The sequence below is a fragment of the Vombatus ursinus genome, unplaced genomic scaffold, assembly GCF_900497805.2.
Source record: "Vombatus ursinus unplaced genomic scaffold, bare-nosed wombat genome assembly UNPS02014774.1, whole genome shotgun sequence".
NCBI lineage: Eukaryota > Metazoa > Chordata > Mammalia > Diprotodontia > Vombatidae > Vombatus > Vombatus ursinus.
Window position 1 is genome coordinate 17205071 of NW_020954552.1, and position 20912 is coordinate 17225982.

Here is a 20912-nt window from a genome sequence, read left to right on the forward strand (position 1 = left end):
CAATTTTTTCCATTAACTGGCAAGAGTTCCCATAGTACTCCACCCCCTCCATATCCTTCCTGAGCTGGGTCACTTAAAAATAACTATCCACTGAAAAAAAGAGTCCAGGAAATTATTTTAATGGAAAATCATTGACCATACTAGTTGCTGGTAGATGGAAAGATACCCCAGGTTTGTCCTCAAAAGGATTCCAAATTAGAAAAGCCTGTATCCATTACTGACAGTACCAACTTGTTCTTCATTTCCTACATCACTTCCCTACTGCACCTTGTCTGTAGTAGAAACTAATACTTTATAACAGAATGCATCCCATTTGGAGAAGAGGGTCCTTTATTTCTCATATCATGCTAAAATGAAGATTATAAACCCTTCTTATTTATGCATATCACATAACTTTATACTTTCTTAATTGTTCATGTTTTACATTAGAGTTGATTTCCCAAAAGGGAATTCTCTCTGAGAGATAAATCAAAGTCTTTTGTTTTACATCAGTAATAACTCATAAGGAAACAGGAGAGGAAATAAATTATTTTATTAAGTACCTACCATGTGTCCTGCAGGCACTATGCTAGGAACTTTGCAAATATCATCTAATTTGATCCTTAAAATAACCCTGGGAGGTAGGTGCTGTTATTATCCCCACTTTTGCTATAGAGGAAACTATAGCACACAGAGTTCAAGTTACATGCCCAGGGTTACACAGCTAGGTAGTATCTGAGGCCACATTTGAACTGAGATCTTCCTCACTCCTGACTATATCAATTGCACCACCTATCATAAGAAATATTTATGATGCTTAAGACCAAAAGGAATTAATGCCTTGGTAACAAACCTAACTTTAGCAACTGACCGTAAAAACTTTTGTCTCCAAAACATTTCTTTGGGTTGCTGCAAATTTTTTGAGTCTATTTTATCTCAAGAAAAAATTCCTAACAGCCAGTTTTATTAAAAATAGGACCAAATCAAAGAAGAAGGCTGTGAATTCTATTCACAAATAATTAAGGAACAGGAGAGAAACCCATCTGTCTAGGATGGCTTAGGTACAATACTCTCTGGAGTCATGGGAATGGATGAGATGGTTCTGTTCATTACAACTATAAAAATAGTTTATTAAATTTTTTTTAAAATCTCCTTTCTCCTTCATCTCCCATATCCAAGTTAGTCACAAAGTCTGTCAATTCCTATTTCAAAACATCTCTTATATCTAGACTTTTTTTGTTATTGCCATTTCCCCAATCTAGGTCCTCATCACTTCATTTCTGAAATACTGTAACAGTTTTGTAACTGGTTTCCCCACCTTCACAGTTTCTTACAACCTGCTCACTGCTTTCAAATTCAACTTTCAAAAATACCTGTGTCATGTTAGTTCTCTATTCAAGAACTCCCAATTGCTCTCCACTGCTTACAGGGTGATGTCCAAATTTTTCAGTTCAGGATTAATGACCCTCCACAATTTGGACCTACCATACTTTTCCAAACATATCTCCCCACTACTCCCCCAAATTCTGCTTCTACTCTAAGTGCTCTATTTTCCTGTCTTTAAAATACTCCATACTCATTCCCAACTCCATACCTTTATTTATTATTTTCCCAAGGCCTAGAATTTCCTTCTGCCTTCTATCGAAATCCTATCCATCCTCCAAAAGCCAGATTAAGTCAAATCAATGGGCACTGTGCTGAGAGATGGGAGATACAAAGAAAAACAAAATAGTCCCTGCTCTCAAGGAATTCAGCTCAATAGAGGAGAAAACATGCCAACAATTATGTACAAACAAGATACATACAGGATAAAGGGGAAAAGTGTTAGCTTTTTTTTTTTGGCCAAGAAAACTTTATTATTTTTTAACATTCTTTTTGTAGAATTCCAAATTTCCCCCTTCCCTCAACCTGTCCCCCACCCACTGAATAGGCTAGAAATGATGCCCATTTTACATGTTAAGTCATACAAAGCATATTGACATATTAGCCATGTTGCACAAAAAAGCAAGAAAAATAAAGAAAGATAAAACAATATGCTTCAATCATCAGTTCTCTCTCTAAAATTGTATAGCATTTTTCATCTTAAGTCCGTTGGAATTGTTGTGGATCATTTGTATTGATCAAAGTAGCTAAGTCTTTTACAGTTGATTGTCCATACAATATTGCCATTACTATATACAATGGTCTCCTGGTTCTGCTCACTCTACCTTGCAACAGTTCATTTAAGTCTTCCCTGGTTTTTCTGAAACCATCCTCTTCATCATTTCTTAATGCACAGTAGTATTCCATCCCAGTCATATACTCCAACTTATTCAACAACTTATTATGGGCATTCCCTCAATTTCCAATTCTTTGCCACCACATATATATTTTTGTACAAGTAGGTCCTTTTCCCTTTTCTTTGACCTCTTTGGGATATAGACCTAGTAGTGATATTGCTAAGTCAAAGGGTAAACATAGTTTTATAGTCCTTTAGGTATAGTTTCAAATTGTTCTCCAGTTGAACCAATTCACAATTCCACCAACAGTGCACGAGTGTCCCTATTTTTCCACATTCCTTCCAGCATTTGTCATTTTCCTTTCTGTCATGTTAGCCAATCTGATAGGTGGGAGGTGGTACTTCAGAGTTGTTTTAATTTGTATATCTCTAATTAGTAATTTGGAGTATTTTTTCATATGACTATTGATAGCTTCAATTTCATCTTCTAAAAACTGCCTGTTCATCTCCTTTGACCACTCATCAAGTGGTTGATGATTCTTATTTTTATAAATTTGGCTCAGTTCTCTCAAAGAGAAACAAGGATAGGAAAGCATTAGCTTTAAGGAAGCCTGGGAAGAGGCATCTTGCAGACAGTCATATTTTAGCAGAGACTCGGAGGAATCCAGGAGAAAAAGATGAAAAAGAAGAAGCATTCCAGGCATGGGGGACAGCCAGTGAATATGAGGAGTCAAGAGATGGAAGATCTTTTTCAAGGTCACATCCCCGTGAAATCTTCCTTCCCTGGCCCCCTCAACTGAAAACGAACTTTGAAATCCTTTTTTTTTTTAAATTAATTGTCTGAATCATTTGGGCATTTAAGTATATGCTGCCTTCCATTATTGATGAGCTCTTTCATATATGTAAAACCTGCTCTCCTCAATGTACTTTACTACTAGAATAACATTTTGTACACAGTACGTACTCAATAATTACTGAATAAAGGAATGTGGCACCAGTGATTAAACAAAGGGTTAAGCACACAGAAACTTGCCCTAATGATAGACCCTTTAAATCCCAGTTGCATAACAGCTGGGTTAAAATTGTAACTTGTTCTGGTCCCCCTGACCACCCTCCTACTCCCCCACCCCACACACACTTGTAGTCCGTATATTAAATTTATAAATAGCCAGTAGAAAGTAGCAATAATAAGTAAGATTGCAAAGAGGAACCTAGAAGTCACATATAGACTGCCCTAAAGATCAAAGGTACATAATTTGTCAACTGTATCATATATTAACTAAGAATCACATCCTGGTAATATGTGCTGAATCGGGAAGGTTTTGCTAAGCTTTGCTGTCAGGACTTTTTTGTCTTATGATATGCAAATCTCGGACAAGTTCCAGGCTTCTGAAGTAAGACAAGCATAACATCGAATGGTGCTGATAATTTTGAGATGATGTAGAAATGTTACTTTAAAGTTTTACTGACAACTTTGATATGATTTGGATATTTTAATGAACTAACTCCAATGTGGCACAGATAAGAGTTAGTCTGTTCCCCTCAAAAAATATGTGTGAGATATATATCTCATTATAATAATGAGACCTCAAACTCCTCCCCCAACCCTAGCACTCCTCCATCTCCATTGAGTTCCATGCTAGCGCTCCCAACTCTAATCCATGGTTATGTGAGTGACTCTTGGTGACTTTCCCTTTCCCCTCCTGCCTGTCTTACTTCACCACTCTATCCCCATTGCATTGCATGTGATAGAATTTAGTCAGGGATTATTAGATGGGCTGTGGCTTCTGAGAGTCAAGTGCCAACCTAAACCTGGATCAGGAAAACAGAAGGATATAATTCGATCCTCAAGTAAGAGATGTCATTTGCAGCTGAGGAGATCAGGGAAGGCTTCAAAGAGAAGAATCAAAATTCAGCAAAAACTAAGTAAATATTCTAACCAGAAGCATTAAAGTGCCCTGTAAAAATAAATAAATAAAAATACAACATAAAGTTAATTTGTGGTTTTCTAAATCAATAGCCAGGAGGGATCTGTTTTTATCTGAGTTTGACACCACTGTTCTAAACTAAAAGAATTTCATTTTTTACTGTTGTTGTTAACTATCAAATTGAAAAAAAAAAACAACAAACCCAACTCTGTAGATGAACTGGTTTTGGTTCCTTGGAGCCATCACAGCACTAGCAAGATATGCATTAATTGCTAAAACTTTAAGTCAATAGCAAATATCTTTCAGGCAAAAATGCAAAAGAGATTACTGAGTGTGTGAAGCCACTTGGAAAAATCTCTGAATTTTACTTAGGTCTTCTATCTGGCAGCAGTAATGGAAAAAAAAAATTCTCTAGGAGCAGTTTAAATCCTTGAGCCAATAATGCTATCATTTTTATGGACAACGGGTCTCTCTCTATTGCTCTCAAAATGACAGATTCTACAAACAACCCTTCCATCAAGTCAGTGAAACAATTGCCAAATAGAATATTTAGTCTAAATACCAATTTCATAGCGCCTGTCTATTTACTGAAATTCACAGTAGCATGTGAAGGTTCACAAAATACAGGGGGACAGAGACAACTAACTAATATGGTATCAAAAATCTTGTTTGCAGTGGCTCGTTATCAAAATCAGCAAGAGGAAAGCAGAAAGCAGTCTTATAGGATCCCCTGGGAACTACTGTTCTCCTACGTGAGGATAACAATAACCTCAGGGAGACAAGGCAGCTGGTGCCTGCATTAGAACATTATCGAAACGGAAGAATGAGCGTCAAACCTCAAAAGTGAGTTGATTTTTATTTTTATTTATTTATTTTAGAAAAGATGGTAGCAGCAAATAACCCAACTTTAAATTTTACCATGATCTGACTACCAATGGAAGAATATGAAAAATGAGTACACTGATAAATGGCAGAGAGTATTTGAATTGTGCAAGATTCTTCAGTGTCGACTGAAACTGTTGGTGAGCAAAGATCTCCTATTTTATAGAGGCCAAGAGGAGAAAAAAAAATCAACAAACTATTTTAAGACTGGTTAGGATAACATCTAACCTTTTTCCAAGTCTATCTGCCAGGCAGTATTTAGACCCACTGGGCTCAAGAATCCTCTCCCCAAACACATTAGTGTTTCTCATTCTAAGGCTTGTTTTTCCTTTAAAAGGCCATGGTAGGTGTGAGCAGGCAAGGACTTACATGCCAATCAAGAAATTACATTTAAAAAAACCAAGAACTTCTTTTACTCCAGTTTTTTCTATGAGGAAAAAAAAAAAGCTCCCCATTTGATAAGACAAAAAGTTAACTGATAGCCTGAGTGTTTCACTCTACTTGCTGTTACAACCTACCTTCCCCCAATGCCCCACAGCCTCAGTCTTTAAGGCACATTGGCTTTGGGCTAAGCTGACCAGACAAAGTCCTGAGCTAACAAGACCTCTAAAAAGGGGTGGGGAGGGCTGAGAATCAAGCATTTCTCACATTCTATGGCCATTACACTCTCATGCCAGAGTAGAACTCTGGGAAAAAAACTTCTAAAATAAAGCTTAGGAATGGTTCATGTCTACAGTCTCTCCCTAAAGGGTTATTAACAAGAGTCTCTTCAAAAAAGGTATTCAATGAACAAGACAGAACAGGTATAGGACAGTTATTATTTCCTCTATCACAAAAGTACTTAAAAAGTACAAGACTCATAAGTGCACATTGACAAATGAATACAAGATATAGTAACTCATCATTCTTATTACTATCTTCTAGGATGTTGATACTTTAACCATTATAAAACAAACACTTTTTAGGGCTGACCAACAGGCATTTCAAGCAACCTTCATCTCTCCTTTCCAATGTCAAAGCAACTCACCCAAGGTCAATGACCTGGGCTCACTGCCATGATGGTGCTCATCTCCTCCAAGATGTTGTTGTGATCAACTGATATTACCTTCAAGGCAACCAACAGCTTTTGAATTCTTGAATTCTTGAGGTGGTTACCAAGGCTACAAATTCATATTTCAGCATCACTGTTTGGTCAGCTGAGCTCAGACAAAGAAACACAAAGCAAAACAGGGGACTAGAGACTTGACATGCAGTCTCAAGCTCATCTAGGCCAGCACTTGCCCTTGCCACCATGTGTGTAGTAACCAAGGGGAAATAAAATCCCCTCCCCTGTCTGTCACTGGAGGTCTGAAAGAACTCAAAGAGTCAACAAATAGGAAGAGAGAGCAATGTATTCTGTACCTGATTTTAAAGTCTTAGTCAGTAGTTCTTGGGTTTAGTAGCTAATTCTCTTTGACATTATTCCATTTTGTGATCCAAAAGACTAAGAGACCAACCAGAAGTCTATTTTCACACATGCCTCCACCAAGAGGGCCAAGGAACAAGTGGAACTGGAAATGACCCAAACACAATGCAACCTGAAAGGCAGGATGTGTGCTCAGTTCCATGGGAAATGCCCCAGCCAAAGTACACGTTAGACAAGAAGTAGCCTATACGTATTCAGCTCCATGGGAAGTGACCCAGTCAAAATGGAGATGGAGGGGTGAGAGGGGAGAGAAGAATTCTCCTCATTATCCTTATCACACTGCCATGTCAAGAATGCAAGGGAAGGTCCCCAGAACATTGAGTGGGCTCCCTTTGGGGAACTTATGGTTGGATTTGGATAAAAGTTTCTTATAGAGGAAAATTCCTTAGTCTAAAGGTCATAAGATCTTCTCTAAGAGTAATTTTTACCACCTCAGACCATTTGACTGAAGGTCAATATAGCATGAGGCAATATTAGGCTATTAAAAAATGTAACTAGCATCAGCTGATGAGCAGTTGACAGGTACCTAGAAATGGCCCCAAACAAAGGAAGATTCATCTATAAGATTTTACACAACTTTAAGGTGCTGTTACTGGATGGCAAAGGAGTCTATCAGGTGAGGCCGCTCAGCCACTTTCCTTATTTGGAAAGTTGAGTAATGGGGACAAGGGGTCAGGTGATTTAATGAAGAATATGTTAACCTTGGAGTTAAAACATGTTCACCTAGGGGTCACAGGAGTTGTCAAAGATCAGATTTGTTCCAGTGGAACAATGCATTTCTTTGAGGTTAGTCTTATAAGAATACGATGGTGGAGCAGGAAATCTCTAAGATAGTGGAAGACTCCTTCAAGAGAGAAATCAGTAAGGCTAATTTTGTACTTGCCAGCCTGAAGATCTCTATTTACATACTTCTGTAACTGTTTCTTTGGCCTTGAAGGTTACATTTCCTAGAAAGATGTTTCCTCATAGGTAGGTCACCTCCTCCACAATTCTACCCTTTGATATTTCCTCAAAAGTATTTTATATATATATGTATATATATATATATATAAAATAAAATATATGTATTATTCAATATATTCATTGTACTAAATGCTAACAATACAGCAGGGCAGTTGTATGTATAGTAAACTAGGAACCTCAGTCCACGGTTATAGTGGTAATTATGCAAGCCATCGGATCACACAGAATGTTCTTTAGGAGAACATTCTCCTAGAGACTAAATAGCAAACATGAACCAATAAATCAATCAATTATAATGTAATAAATCTAGGAAAGCATTAAAAGCAGTTTGAACAAAACCTCTTAGCAAGAATGGAGGGTCATAATAATTTCCAAAACTAAATGCTTTCCTACATAATAGCTTCTGAAGTTATTGTTTTGAACAGCAGGAGTTATCTGGCAAAATTATGATGTGGGAAACTGGACCTCAAGAACAGGATTTTTGTGGGACCAAAGGTGTTCTCAGCAGAGACTAAGACAAGGACTGAGACAATTTCACAAGGAAATTCTAACATGAAGGACCTGGGTTTAAACTTCCAGTTTTTATCCTATATCTGGCACCTAAGTACCTTTTCAAAAAGGTTAAAACTTCCAAGAGACAATGGACAATAATCATAACTCTATAACCAGGAGACCCAAAAGGAATAGAGAATGCATCTTAACATCCATTTAGACAACAAATTTCTTGTTCCATGGTCTTGGATTTACCTGTCTAACTTCATGAAGTCATCTGCTTCACGGAAACATTGCCATTACATGGCAATTCTATGTCAAAGGGGTCTGCCCAGACCACTGTCCAAAACTTACCTTTGTCTGCTTATACTAGGATGGGCCTTTCCACCTTGTTTCTAGGATAGATTCATGCAGATATTTTTTCTAGTGGATCCACTTCTCAGAATCCAAGGCATACAGTGCTCCTTGCAGAAGTTCCTTAAGTAACATTGCTCACACATGCTTAATGATAAGACTCAGTATAATTTAGTAGGGCCTGACAGTTCATATGGTGAAAGCCAGGGCAAACATCAAGCCTACAAAAAGAACATCAGACTAGACTACCTTAAACTCTGAAAGTTTTGAGAGTTTCAACATTCACATACCATTTGTTCTGTCCACTTTGTTCATATAAGATGTGAACAATGTAGTCTAGAGGTTAGAGGAAGAATTCCTGACCTACATTCCCCAACTGATAAATGGTCAATGGATAGTCACATAGTCATATGAAAAAATGCTCTAAATCACTATCAATTAGAGAAATGCAAATTAAAGTAACTCTGAGATACCACCTCACACCTATTCTATTGGCTAATATGACAAAAAAAAATTGATAAATGTTGGAGAAGATGTGGGAAAATGGGAATATTAATGCATTGTTGGTGGAGTTGTGAAATGATCCAACCATTCTGGAGAGCAGTTTGGAACTATGCCCAAAGGGCTATAAAACTGTGCATATACTTAGATCCAGCAATAGTACTTCTAGGGCTATAGCCCAGAGAGATCATACAAATGGGAAAAGGATCCACATGTACAAAAATATTTATAGCAGCTCTTTTTGTGGTGGCCAAGAATTGGAAATGGAGGGGATACGCATCAATTGGGGAATGGCTGAACAAGTTGTGGCATATGAATGTAATGGAATACTATTGCTCCTTAAGAAATGTAGAGCAGGAGGATTTCAGAAAAACCTGGAAAGACGTACATAAACTGATTCTAAGTAAAGTGAGCAGAACCAGGAGAACATTGTACATAGTAACAGCAACATTGTGCAAGGACCAACTTTGATAGACTTAGCTCTTCTCAGCAAGACAATAATCTAAGATAAGTCCAAAACATTCATGATGGAAAATGCTATCCACATCCAAAGAAAGAACAATGGAGTCTGAATGCAGATTGAAGCATACTATTTTCTCTCTTTTTTTTCTTGTATTTTTTCCCTTCTATTCTGATTCTTCTTTCATAACATGACTAATGTGGAGCTATGTTTAATATGATTATACATGTATAGCCCACATCAGATTGCATGCCATCTTGGGGAGGAGGGAGGAAAGGAAGGGGGAAAAATTTGGAACTCAAAATCTTATAAAAGTAAATGTTAAAAACTAAAAATAAATAAATTTTTATAAAAAAGAATTCCTGACCTATAAAATGAGTTTTTCTGTCTTTTGATATTATCATAAATAGACCTCAAACAGAAAAAAATAATTTAAAAGTTTCTTTAAAACTACTAGAACAATTCTCTACATAAAAGCCTCAATCCAACTAGAGAATTTAAAGACAATTACTAAAACATACTGAAAGCCTGTGTATTTATGCATTGTATAAAATTTATCTGTGGATATGCAAATGAACTTGAAAGAAGTTAGGTAACTTTCAATTACCTCCAGGGTAAAATCTAAAATATATCATTTGGGACCATCATCTTTACTTGACCTTTTGTCAATATTTTAACTGGTATAACAGCAGAAATTCTAATATAATTAGAATCACCACAATTCCTTTAAAGTATATTCTTTACCCACTGCAAACCATTTGGAAACCAACCACATATATCCTAGTTCCCAAGGGGAAATAGTCCAATTTTGTTACCTTTCTCAAAGTAAGGTTTACTACTCAATTGAGAATTAGAACTTTTTACATCTTTATCAATTGTCCTTTTGAGGATATATTTTATACTCCTATTATGGGAAGGGGGGGTTATTTAGACAGAAAGAATTGAGATTGTAGGGACATAATCTTATATCAGAATATATGGGTATTAAATGAATGAGAAAGGAGACAGCAAATCAAAGAAACGATTTGTTTTATTAGCCTGTTTTAGGAGGTTGAGACAAATAATGGCCACAAAAATTCAGAACACTAGAAATACAGGCAATAAGGTCCTACATACCTGCATCCCATTATGAAGGCTCAAAGATGCCAGATGTTTGGCACAATTAAGTTCATCATAAAATCTTTACAATTCACCTGCCATTGTCAAAGAAATCTATTGTGAAAGGAGGAGGAAAGACATAGAACAAAACTACTTCAGTTCTGTTTGATTTCAGACAAAAGTGACGAATACCTTTTGGAATAGCCAATCATGAAACAGAGTTCCACATTATAACTTTCCTGTTCCAAAAGGAAATAACACAGTGGAGAAACTGAGTCGAGAGGATCCTGCCATTACTTTAGTAAGACATCTACTTTCTCTACTTTCTCAATCATCTTAATCTACTTTTGGCACTTTTAAATGGCACTCTCTGAACAGCTCTTGGCATTTTTGCTTGAATGGTGGACAACTTACAAATTTAACAATAAACCAATCAGATATACCTGAATTCAAAACTAGAACAAATCAAATTATAATCCTAGGATGTTTCACCTCCACTACTTACACCTTAGGAGAGGGTAGATAATTGTTTCTGCAGGAAATTTAATATCAATAAATTCACAATAAGTAGCAATTACTAAAAACACTCATCCTTAAGAGTATACAAGATCTTTACAGAAGCCTTCAGTTTTTCAGTTTTCAGTTAACATATCCTAATGTAGAAATCAATCATTAGAAGTTAAGAAAACAGTCATATTCTAAGGTTTAACACATAAAGTGAGTGAATGATACTTAGCTAACAAGTACTTCACATCAACCCCAAGAGAAATTATTTACATTTTGGTCTGGTGATTCAAAGATGCAACAGTTAATATAACCAATTGAGTTACAATTTATCTAGTTAGTTTCCATAGATTTCACAATCAGTAGATAAACAATTCACCAAATAAATAATTTCTAAACTATAAGCAAACTTTTAAGCCAGTTCCCTTTGGTTGTGCATATATGTTTATATTGGGTGATGGGATCTTAGTTCTTCTGTAAGTCAAAGTCTTAATTATACCCAGTCTCAAGGTAGAATTTACAAGGTTTCCATAAACATACTCCTCCCTGCAGGGTCTTTTACAAAATCAGTCAATAAGCACTTCATTAAGTTCCTACTATGTGTCAGGCTGTACTAAGCATCGAGGGATTCAAAGACATGCTAAAAACAGCCAGTTTCTGACCTCAAGGAGCTCACAACTATGTTCAAACAAGTTACAGATATATAAGATAAATGGAAAATAATTAATAGGGAGAAGGCACTAAGAGGGATTGGGAAAGGCTTCCTCTAGAAGGTATGATTTTAGTTGGAACATGAAGGAAGCCATGAGGCAGAGATGAGTAGGGAGAGCATTCCAGGCATGGCAGACAGCCAGAGAAAATGCCCAGAGACAAGAAATTGAGTGTCTCATTTGTGAAACAGTAAAGAGGCCAGTGTCACTGGATCAAAGAGACTATGGGAGGGGAGGGAAGTATAAGATGTAAGAAGACTAGGAAGGCAGAGCATTGGTTAGGTTACGAAGGGTTTTGAATGCCACACAGCATTTAGTATTTTACCCTGAGGCAATAGGGGGTCATTGGAATATATTGAGTAGGGGGTGATATATTCAAGCCTAAGCTTTAGGAAAATCACTTTGGTGTCTGAATAGAGGATGGACTGGAGTGTGGAGAGATTTGAGGCAGGCAGATTCACCAACAAGTTATTGCAATAGTCCAGGCGTGAGGTGATGAGGGCCTGTACCAAACTGATGCCATACTGGAAAAAAGGAGGCATATTGGAGAGATGATGCAAAGGTGAAATTGACAAGCCATGGCAATATATTGGATATGGAGGTTGAGGGAGAGTAAGAAGTCAAGAATGACACCTAGATTGCAAGCTTGCTGACATAGGGAAGTTTGGAATGGGGGAGTGCTTATAGGGAAAGATCAATTAGGGAGGAAGTTCAGTATTTGACATAGTTAAGTTTAAGATGACTGCTGGATGTCCAGCTCAAGATGTCTGAAAGGCAGTTGAAGATGTAAATCAGCACGGATGTTAGGGCAGGATAGGTAGATGTGAGAATCATCAGCATACAAATAATGATTGAAGCCATGGGAGCTGCACCAAGTGAAGTAGTAAAGAGGGAGAAGAGGATCCAGAACAGAGTCCTGTGGAACATCTATGGTTAATGGGAGTTGCCCAGATGAAAACCCAACAAAGGAGAAAAGAAGGAATGCTCAGATAGGTAGGAAGAGAACCAGGAGAAAGTGGCATCCCAAAAAATATCAATGAGAAAAGGGAAATCAACAGTATCAAAGGCTGCAAGGAGGTCGAGAAGAATGAGAATTGAGAAAAGATCATTGGAGTTCATTGGTAACTTTGAAGAGAGCAGTTTCAGTGGAATGGCACAGTCAGAAACCAAGTTGAAGGGGGTTAAAAAGAAAATGAAAGGAGAAGATGGCCTTCTCAAGGAGTTTAGCCAACAAGGGTAGAAGTGATACAGGATGATAGTTAGTAGGGATGGAAAAATCAAGGGAGGGTTTTTTGAGGATGAGCAAGACACACATGTTTGTAGGCATAGAGAAGGAGCCAGCAGAAGGAGGAAGACTGAAGATAAGCAAGAGGGTGGGGATGACAGAGGATAATCTGTTGGAGGAGATGGGATGAAATGGAATAACTTGTGCAGGTAGAGAGGTTTGGCTTGGCAAGGAGTAGGGTCACCTCTTTGTGTGAAACAAGAGTGAAGGAGGAGATGGTGGTGGAAGGCATCTGAGTGCCATGAGAAGAAGAGGAGAGAAGAGGGTACTCTCAGCCAATGGCTTCAATTTTTCCTGTAAAACATGAAGCAGTGGAAAAAAATCAATGAGGCAAGGTTCTCAGCTAGGAGAGGAAAGAATGGGAGGTGTAAGGAGAGATGAAAAGGTTTGGAAGACCGGCAGTGGAGAAAGGGATGTAAATTAATAAGGGAGATATAGTAGGATTGTCTAGCAGCAGTAAGGGCCTGATTGGGGGTTGTGAACATAAATTTATAGTAGACCCAATTTGAATGGTTGCATGATTTTCTCCATCTTAGTTCAGCAGCATGTGTGTAGGAGTGAAGGCAACAGATGGTGGAAGTCCAAATTTGAGGCTTGGCAGAGCACAATCAGTAATAGGATAAAGGTGCCAAGGGCTCAAGAGAAGAAGACAGTGTAGAGTTAAACTAGTTCACCAGGAGGTCAAGGTGAGGAAAACAGGAGAATGATGAGGGCAGAGGTGATGGTCTGGAAGAGAAATGAGGGGTCAAGGAACTGGAAGTCATGGCATGGATGAAGAGTAGAGCTTAGTAAGCGAAGGTAGAGGGAAAGACAGAAAGTCAATGATAATGGTCAGATTTCAGAGTGCTTAACATGAAGGTGGTACATGTGTGGGTGATGACAAGTCCAAGGTATGGCTCCTTTTGTGAGTGACTGGGATAATATTGGAGATGAGATAATATGTGTAAAAGGTGCTTAGTATAATGCCTGGCACATAGCAGGCACTATATAAATATTTATTCCTAAAAAAAATATTTATTCCTTCCCTTAGCCAAAGTGGAGTGGAGGAGGTGGTTATAAAACAGGAGCAGGTTGAAGAACTGAACAGTTAGGGTGTTAGAGCGAATGTCAATATGTATGTTGAAATTGCCTTGTATGACAGCAGGAATTGGGGAGGAAGGATTGTGAGTCAGGCACAATCCTTAAGGAAGGAAGAGGCATGTCCTGGAGGTCTGTAGACAACAACTACCAGGATTTTGATTGAGTAGAAAACGTGGACTATATGATTTTATGGACCTCAGAGTAGGAGACTTTACTAAGTGATGAAGGTAGGGAGAGAAGGAGCCATGACAGAATACAGAAGGGTAAATACAGTATGTCCCAAAAGTCTTAGTGCAGCTTTAAGCTTTAACTGCACTAAGGCTTTTGGGATACCCTGAATCCTCTCTGGGACCAAGTTTCTTCTTTTCTTCCCTCATATTCAGATTATCTATGTAACAGATCCTTTGCTGCCTAGGCATTATTCACCTACACATTTTTTATCCTAAAGTCATATTCTACTTCATTATGTTTATTCTAGAAAGGCAGTATGACCCAACAGATTAGTTTCAAAGCCAAGAAGATAAGGGTTCAAATCCTACCTTTAACACATAAGAGGTGGGTGACCCTAGGTAAGTCACTTAGGCAACTCCCTAAGGCTATCAGTTGAAAAGAAGGTGTTAACAAGCATTGGTATAGAATTTCCTTACCTGGAAATTCCCTTTATCAATGAAACCAATCAGTCATACAAGGCTCTCAGGATACAAGCACAAGAATCCTACATTCTAATGGAAAAGACAACTACAAGTAAAAGTATATACAGAATAAACAAAGTTCAACCTAGGATTTATTTTTATATTTAAATTGATTCTAGTTGGAATGAAACTCTCTATATGGAGAAGTATGCCCTACCAAGTAAAATACCTTTATTATGTTCTGAGTAATATTTAGTAATAATAATAGCTAATATTTTTCTAGCACTTGAAGGTTTACAAAGCACTTTACAAATATTATCTCATTTGATCTTCACAACCTTGGAAGATAGGTGCTATTATTATCTCCACTTATAGTTGAAGAAACTGAGGCAGACAGAGGTAAAGACTTTCCCAGGGTCACCCAGCTAAGTAAAACATCTGGGAAGGAATCTGAACTCAGGTTTTCCTCCATTCCAAATCCAGTGCCCTGTCCATTGAGCCACCTAGTTATAATATTTAAATACATTTAGTAAGTCCTCACCCAAAATCTTCTTAAATCATTTCATTTCCCCTTATTATTTTCTACTACAATCTTTGAAAACTTTGAAATCCTGAGAAAAATTTCACGAAGAGTTTATCTTGCAGGTAAACACTAAGGATACTAAGAGATGACAATGAACTAAAGCTTCTGGCACTTAAAACATAACCATGGGTAAGCTAAGTGGCATGGGGGATAGAGCACCAGCCCTGGAGTCAGGAGGCCTGAATTCAAATCCAACCTCAGACGCTTACCAGCTGTGTGACCCTAGGCAAGTCACTTAATCCTGACTGCCTCAAAAAAAAAAACCATAACCATGAAATAATTCAACTGGATAACCCTAAATGACTGGATATCTAAACAAACTTGCGATACATGACAAAATACAAGCCATATATTACTTCAAGTAGAAGCTATTGCAGGAACACGTCAAAGCATCACAGGATCATAGAATTAAGGCACAGAAGGCCTAGAAGCCATTTAGTCTAATTCTACAAATGAAAAAAAAAATGAAGTCGAAGACTTGCCCCAAGGTCACACAGATACTAAGCTAGAGAGGTAGGATTTGAACCCAAGCTCTCTAACTCTAGAGCTGCTGCTCTTTCCACACTGGATACCACAGGTGGGGAAAATGAATGTCCTCAGATTCAACAGGGAGGCTGAGAATGAGGTTCTAAAGCAGGACTTCTTAACCATTTGGGTATCATGGACTCCTTTGGCCATCTGGGGAAGCTTCTCAGAAAAATGTTTTTAAAAGACACAAAATAAAATAAGTGACGCTGGGCAAGTCACTTCACCCTATTGCCTCACAAAATAAATAAATAGATAAAATATGTAAGATTACAAAAGAAACTATATTGAAATATAGTTATCAAAATAATTAAGTAATGAGTTCACAGCGTCCCCAGCTTTAGAATCCCTGCAGCATAGACAAGTTTGGAGAGGAAATAAAATACAGGTGCCCAGTAGCTGAGCAGATAATCATCTTAAGATAATTCTATTCAAAGGTTTAGCAGGACAACTGGAAATGGCACTGCTACAATGGATGAAATTTTACCAACAGGATAAATACACGGAAGAAATTATTTTAAGAAATGGAAAGATTTGGGGCATGTCCATGCCACTTCCCCTTCTGTTGTGCTCCTTTTGTTAATCTATGTTGGAAATCTGCTCCTCAGGTGCCCAATGTGCCAGGCAACAATGCTTGTTGTTCTGTGTCAGTAAGGAAAGCACAAATCTGAGTTAGGCAGTCACAGCTCCTGAAATGGGAGCTGGATCCGAGGCTCTCTGCAGGAGCACTCAGAAGAATAAGAATATCTCTGGATTTCACCAGAAACAACTTGCAATGGCAGAAGCTCCTCAAGGGCAGGACTATGTAGGGGGCACAAAATATGCATTGTAACTATTGCAGACTTCTTCTAGTCACAACTCTGTTTTTTCTGTTACTTGTAACTGGTATAGGAAGAGGCTGTCCTGGCTTTACAGTGGTTGCCATTTCAGAATGAGCCATTCTCCACTCAAATTAATAATAATAATAGTTGTTGTTGTTACCCAGTTGTTTCAGTTATGTCTGACTCTTCATGATCCTGTTTGGAGTTTCCTTGGCAAAGATCCTGGAGTGTTTTGCCATTTCCTTCTCCAGCTCACTTGACAGATGAGGAAACTGAGGCAAACAGACTTAAGTGATTTGCCCAGGGTCACACAGCTAGAAATTATCTGAGGCCAGATTTCAACTCTGGAAGATGAGTCTTCCTGACTTCAGATCCAGCACTCTATCCACTGCATCACCTAACTGCCAAATAATAATAATAGCTAATATTTATATAGCACCTACTATGTGCCAAGCACTGTGCTAAGTGCTTTACAAATATTATCTCATTTGATCCTTACAACAGCCCTGGAAGGTGGGTTCTATTGCATTTTCAACTGATGAGGAAACCGAAGCAAACAGGCTAAGTGACCTGCCCAGGGTCCCACTGCTAGTTAAGCTCCTGAGGCCAAAGTTGAACTCAGGTCTTTGTGACTCCAGGCACAAAGTTCTATCTACTATGCTACCTAGCCAAACATAAACCCATTTGAAGTGGAGGATAATGGTTTAGGAGAGAAGAAGGAAGTGACAGAAAAGAAATAATAATAACAATAATAACTAGCATTTATACATAGCACTTTAACGCTTCCAAAGCAGTCTACATATGCTATTTCATTATATCCTAGAGTAGCTAAATGGTGCAGTGGATAAAGCATGGGACTTGGAGTCAGGAAGACCTAAATTCAAATCTGGCCTCAGACATAACTAGCAATGTGACTCTGGGCAAGTCATTAAACCTCTCTATATCTCAGTTTCCTCATCTCTAAAATGGAAATAATAATAGTCCCTACCTCATAAGATTGTTGTGAGGATGAAATGCCTTAATATGTGTAAAACACTCACTTTGCAAACTTAAAGTACTATATCATGCTAATTATTATTATCATCAATTATTATATCCTTACAACATCCCCATGAGGTAAGTGCTATTTCATCCCCACTTTACAGATGAGGAAACTGAAGCTATGAGAAGCCTAAGGATAGCACAGTTGGTGTCTGAGACCACATTTGAACTTGGCTCTTCAAATCTAACTCTCTATTATCCACCATGCCACCAAACTGCTAAAAAAGGCTCAGTAATCCTGACCTACCAAACTTGGCAACAACATACTAGATCCTCTGATGGATCTGTAATTTCACCGACATGGATATTTCAATAAATGTGGCCCATCTTCCTCATCTAATCTTATATAACTTGTCTACATCCTCAGTAAATCTCCCACAAGGCGCTGACCCAAAATACTGGAGGCCTCTCTCCAGATCTGTCAGCACTGTGGATACTGTAACCAACAAGGCACAAGGTCTATCCATTGGTTATCTGTCTCTCACTATGACCAGATGACTGACATAACTCTTCTTTTCTCAACCAATTGCTTGGAGGACATCCTTTATACTTCTTCCTTCACTGCAATTCTCTATTGGTAATATGCTGCAGACTATTCATGGCTACAATTGGGTACACCATAACTTTTAATTTTTGGACTGTGAAGTGTTCCATCACTCACAACCATACAGCACCACTGAAGGAATACTGATATTAAAAAGATAGGTCTTATAATATCAAAGAAATCAAAGAGAAAAAAGATTCCTATATACAGAAATATTTAAAACAGCTCTTTCTGTGCTGGCAAAGAACTGGAAACTAAAGAGATGCCCATCAATTGAGAAATGGTTCAACAAATTATGACATACAATGGAATGCTATTATGCCATAAGACATAATGAAAAGAACAGTTATACAGAAACCTAAAAAGACTCGTATAAACTGATGCAGAATGAAGTGGGGAGAACCAGGAGAATTTTTACAATAACAGCATCACTGTCAAGACAAACAACATTGAAATACTTAAGAAATCTTAAGAAATTAATGCAATAATCAATTATGATTCCAAAGGACCCACAATGAAAAATGCCACCTTTTCTTAAGTAGAAAGGTGATTGATTCAGGGTACAGAGTAAGACATACAGGAGACATACAGGCACACCTTGGAGATATTGCAGATTTGGTTCCAGACCACCTCAATTAAGCAATTATTGCAAAAAAAACTAGTCACATAAATTTTTTTTGTTTCTCAGTGCATATAGAAATTATGTTTAAACTGTAATGTAGTCTATTATGCATGCAATAGTATTATGTAAAAAAAAGTATACGCCTTAATTAAAAAATACTTTATTGATAAAAAATGTTCACTATCATCTGAGCATTCAGGGAGTTGTAATCTTTTTGCTGACAGTGAGTCTTGCTTTGATGTTGATGGCTGCTCACTGGGCAAGGTGGTGGTTGTTGAAGGTTAGGGTGTCTATGGCAATTCCTTAAAATAAAACAACATTGAAGTTTGCCTCCTAGATTGATCTTCCTTTCATTTGAACACTACTTAAAGATCATTGTAGGGTTATTAATCAGCCTAATTTTGATATTGTTGTGTTTCAGGGAATAGGAAGGCCCAAGGAGGAGAAAAACAGGAGAACATGCAGTTGGTGGAACAGTCAGAACACATACAACATCTATTAAGTTTGCTGTCTCATATGGGTTTGGTTCATGGTGCCCCAAAACAATTACAATAGTAACATCAAAGATCACTGGTCACAGATCACCATAACAAATATAATAATAATGAAAAAGTTTGAAATATTACAAGAATTACCAAAATGTGACACAAAGACAGAGATGTGAGCTCATGCTGTTGGAAAAATGGTACCAATAGATTTGCTCAATGCAGAGTTGCCTCAAACCTTCAATTTGTCAAAAAAAAAAAACAACACAATATCTTTAAAGCACTTTACAGCAAAGTGCAATAAAACAAGGTATGCCTGTATATTTTTTGGGCACAGCAAATATGGGAACTTATTTTGCTTGATTATACAGATTGTCACAAGGTATTTGTTTTTCTTTTCCCGTGGTTTCCCCCAGTAGGAGTAGAGAGAACTGAAGGAAAAGGAAATCAGTTTTTGTTATTTGAAAAAATAACATTTAAAAGTGAATTTTTTAAAAAGATAGGCCTTTCTATAAGGGGCAGTTTACAATCATTAAGTCAATTCCAAATTTCCTAAGGTGATTCAACCCACTCTCCTCTTCTTATTAAATCCTAGTACCAATTCATTATTCACCCATAATATCTAAGATATACAATAGGTACTGGTTGAACCAACTCTATGTGGTATCTATGCAATTGCATATCATGGTCTGAATAATAGGAATTCTTCATCCACTTGGTTTTTCTAATGTGATTCATTACACAGAATTCTTCTGAATGTTTACAGAGCTCATTGAGAAGGCTCATCAGCGTTCCAGGCTTTCATGCAATCAACAAAATGGTCATATGCTTCTGACTCTCCAGAGTCTGCCTCAGTGCCTCAATTTCCCTCTCACCCTGGAACTTCCCTCAGTGCCTAAGACCTTCTTGCCCCGCAACTCTCCACCTCTCCAACCTCTTCCCATTGATGAGTTCCTCCTGGGGGCTACCACTTTGGGGACAGGTCATGGTTCAGATCCTTCCTGTCTCAGCTTCTGAATCTAGACTAAAGACACCATGCTACCACAGTCCGCTGACCCCCATCCCACACTTTTCAGTTTGTCCTTTTCCGCATAATGTTCTCCCATTAGATTGTAAATTTCTTGGGGGAAGTACTGTCATTCTTTGTGCTTGTTTTTGTATCCCCTGAGCACACAATAATTGCTTAATAAATGCTTGTGACCTGCCTGCCTGCAAAGAGGAGCATCTGAAGGACTTCATCATCCGTGGTGAATTCTTTCGTCCTTTGGACTTTGTGCACAGCACACTCCATGACAGTGGCAAACACATTTGGTGAGCCAAATTACTGTGTTTTACATTCTGCTTGATATAATGGAACAAATAAGTTCAATGTTACTACATGAAATGTATCTTTTTTTTTTTCAACCTCATTAAAAAAGGAGATTCAGGTTAGTGATACTTGTAGAAAAATGATGTTCTTTGACTCAGATACTCATTATGTAAATACACAGGAGCTGCTAGGAGCGCCAGGCCCTGGAATCAGAAGAACTGAGTTCAAATCCAGCCTTGGACACTTACTAGCTGTGTGACCTTAGGCAAGTCACTTCACCCTGTTTGCCTCAGTTTCGTCATCTATAAAATGGACCGGAGAAAGAACTAGCAAACTACTCCAGTATCTTCGCTGGGAAAACCCCAAATGGGGTAATGAAGAGTCAAACACAACTGAAAAATGACTGAACAACAAGTAAACAGGGAAATAAA

The 20912-nt window shown here is 37.8% G+C and overlaps 1 protein-coding gene across 3 annotated transcripts in view; it reads right to left on the reverse strand.

Moving 5' to 3' along the window:
* The window catches only part of RASGRF2 (Ras protein specific guanine nucleotide releasing factor 2), a 318717-nt gene that overhangs the window by 280340 nt on the left and 17465 nt on the right, over positions 1 to 20912 (reverse strand). The window lies entirely within an intron of this gene.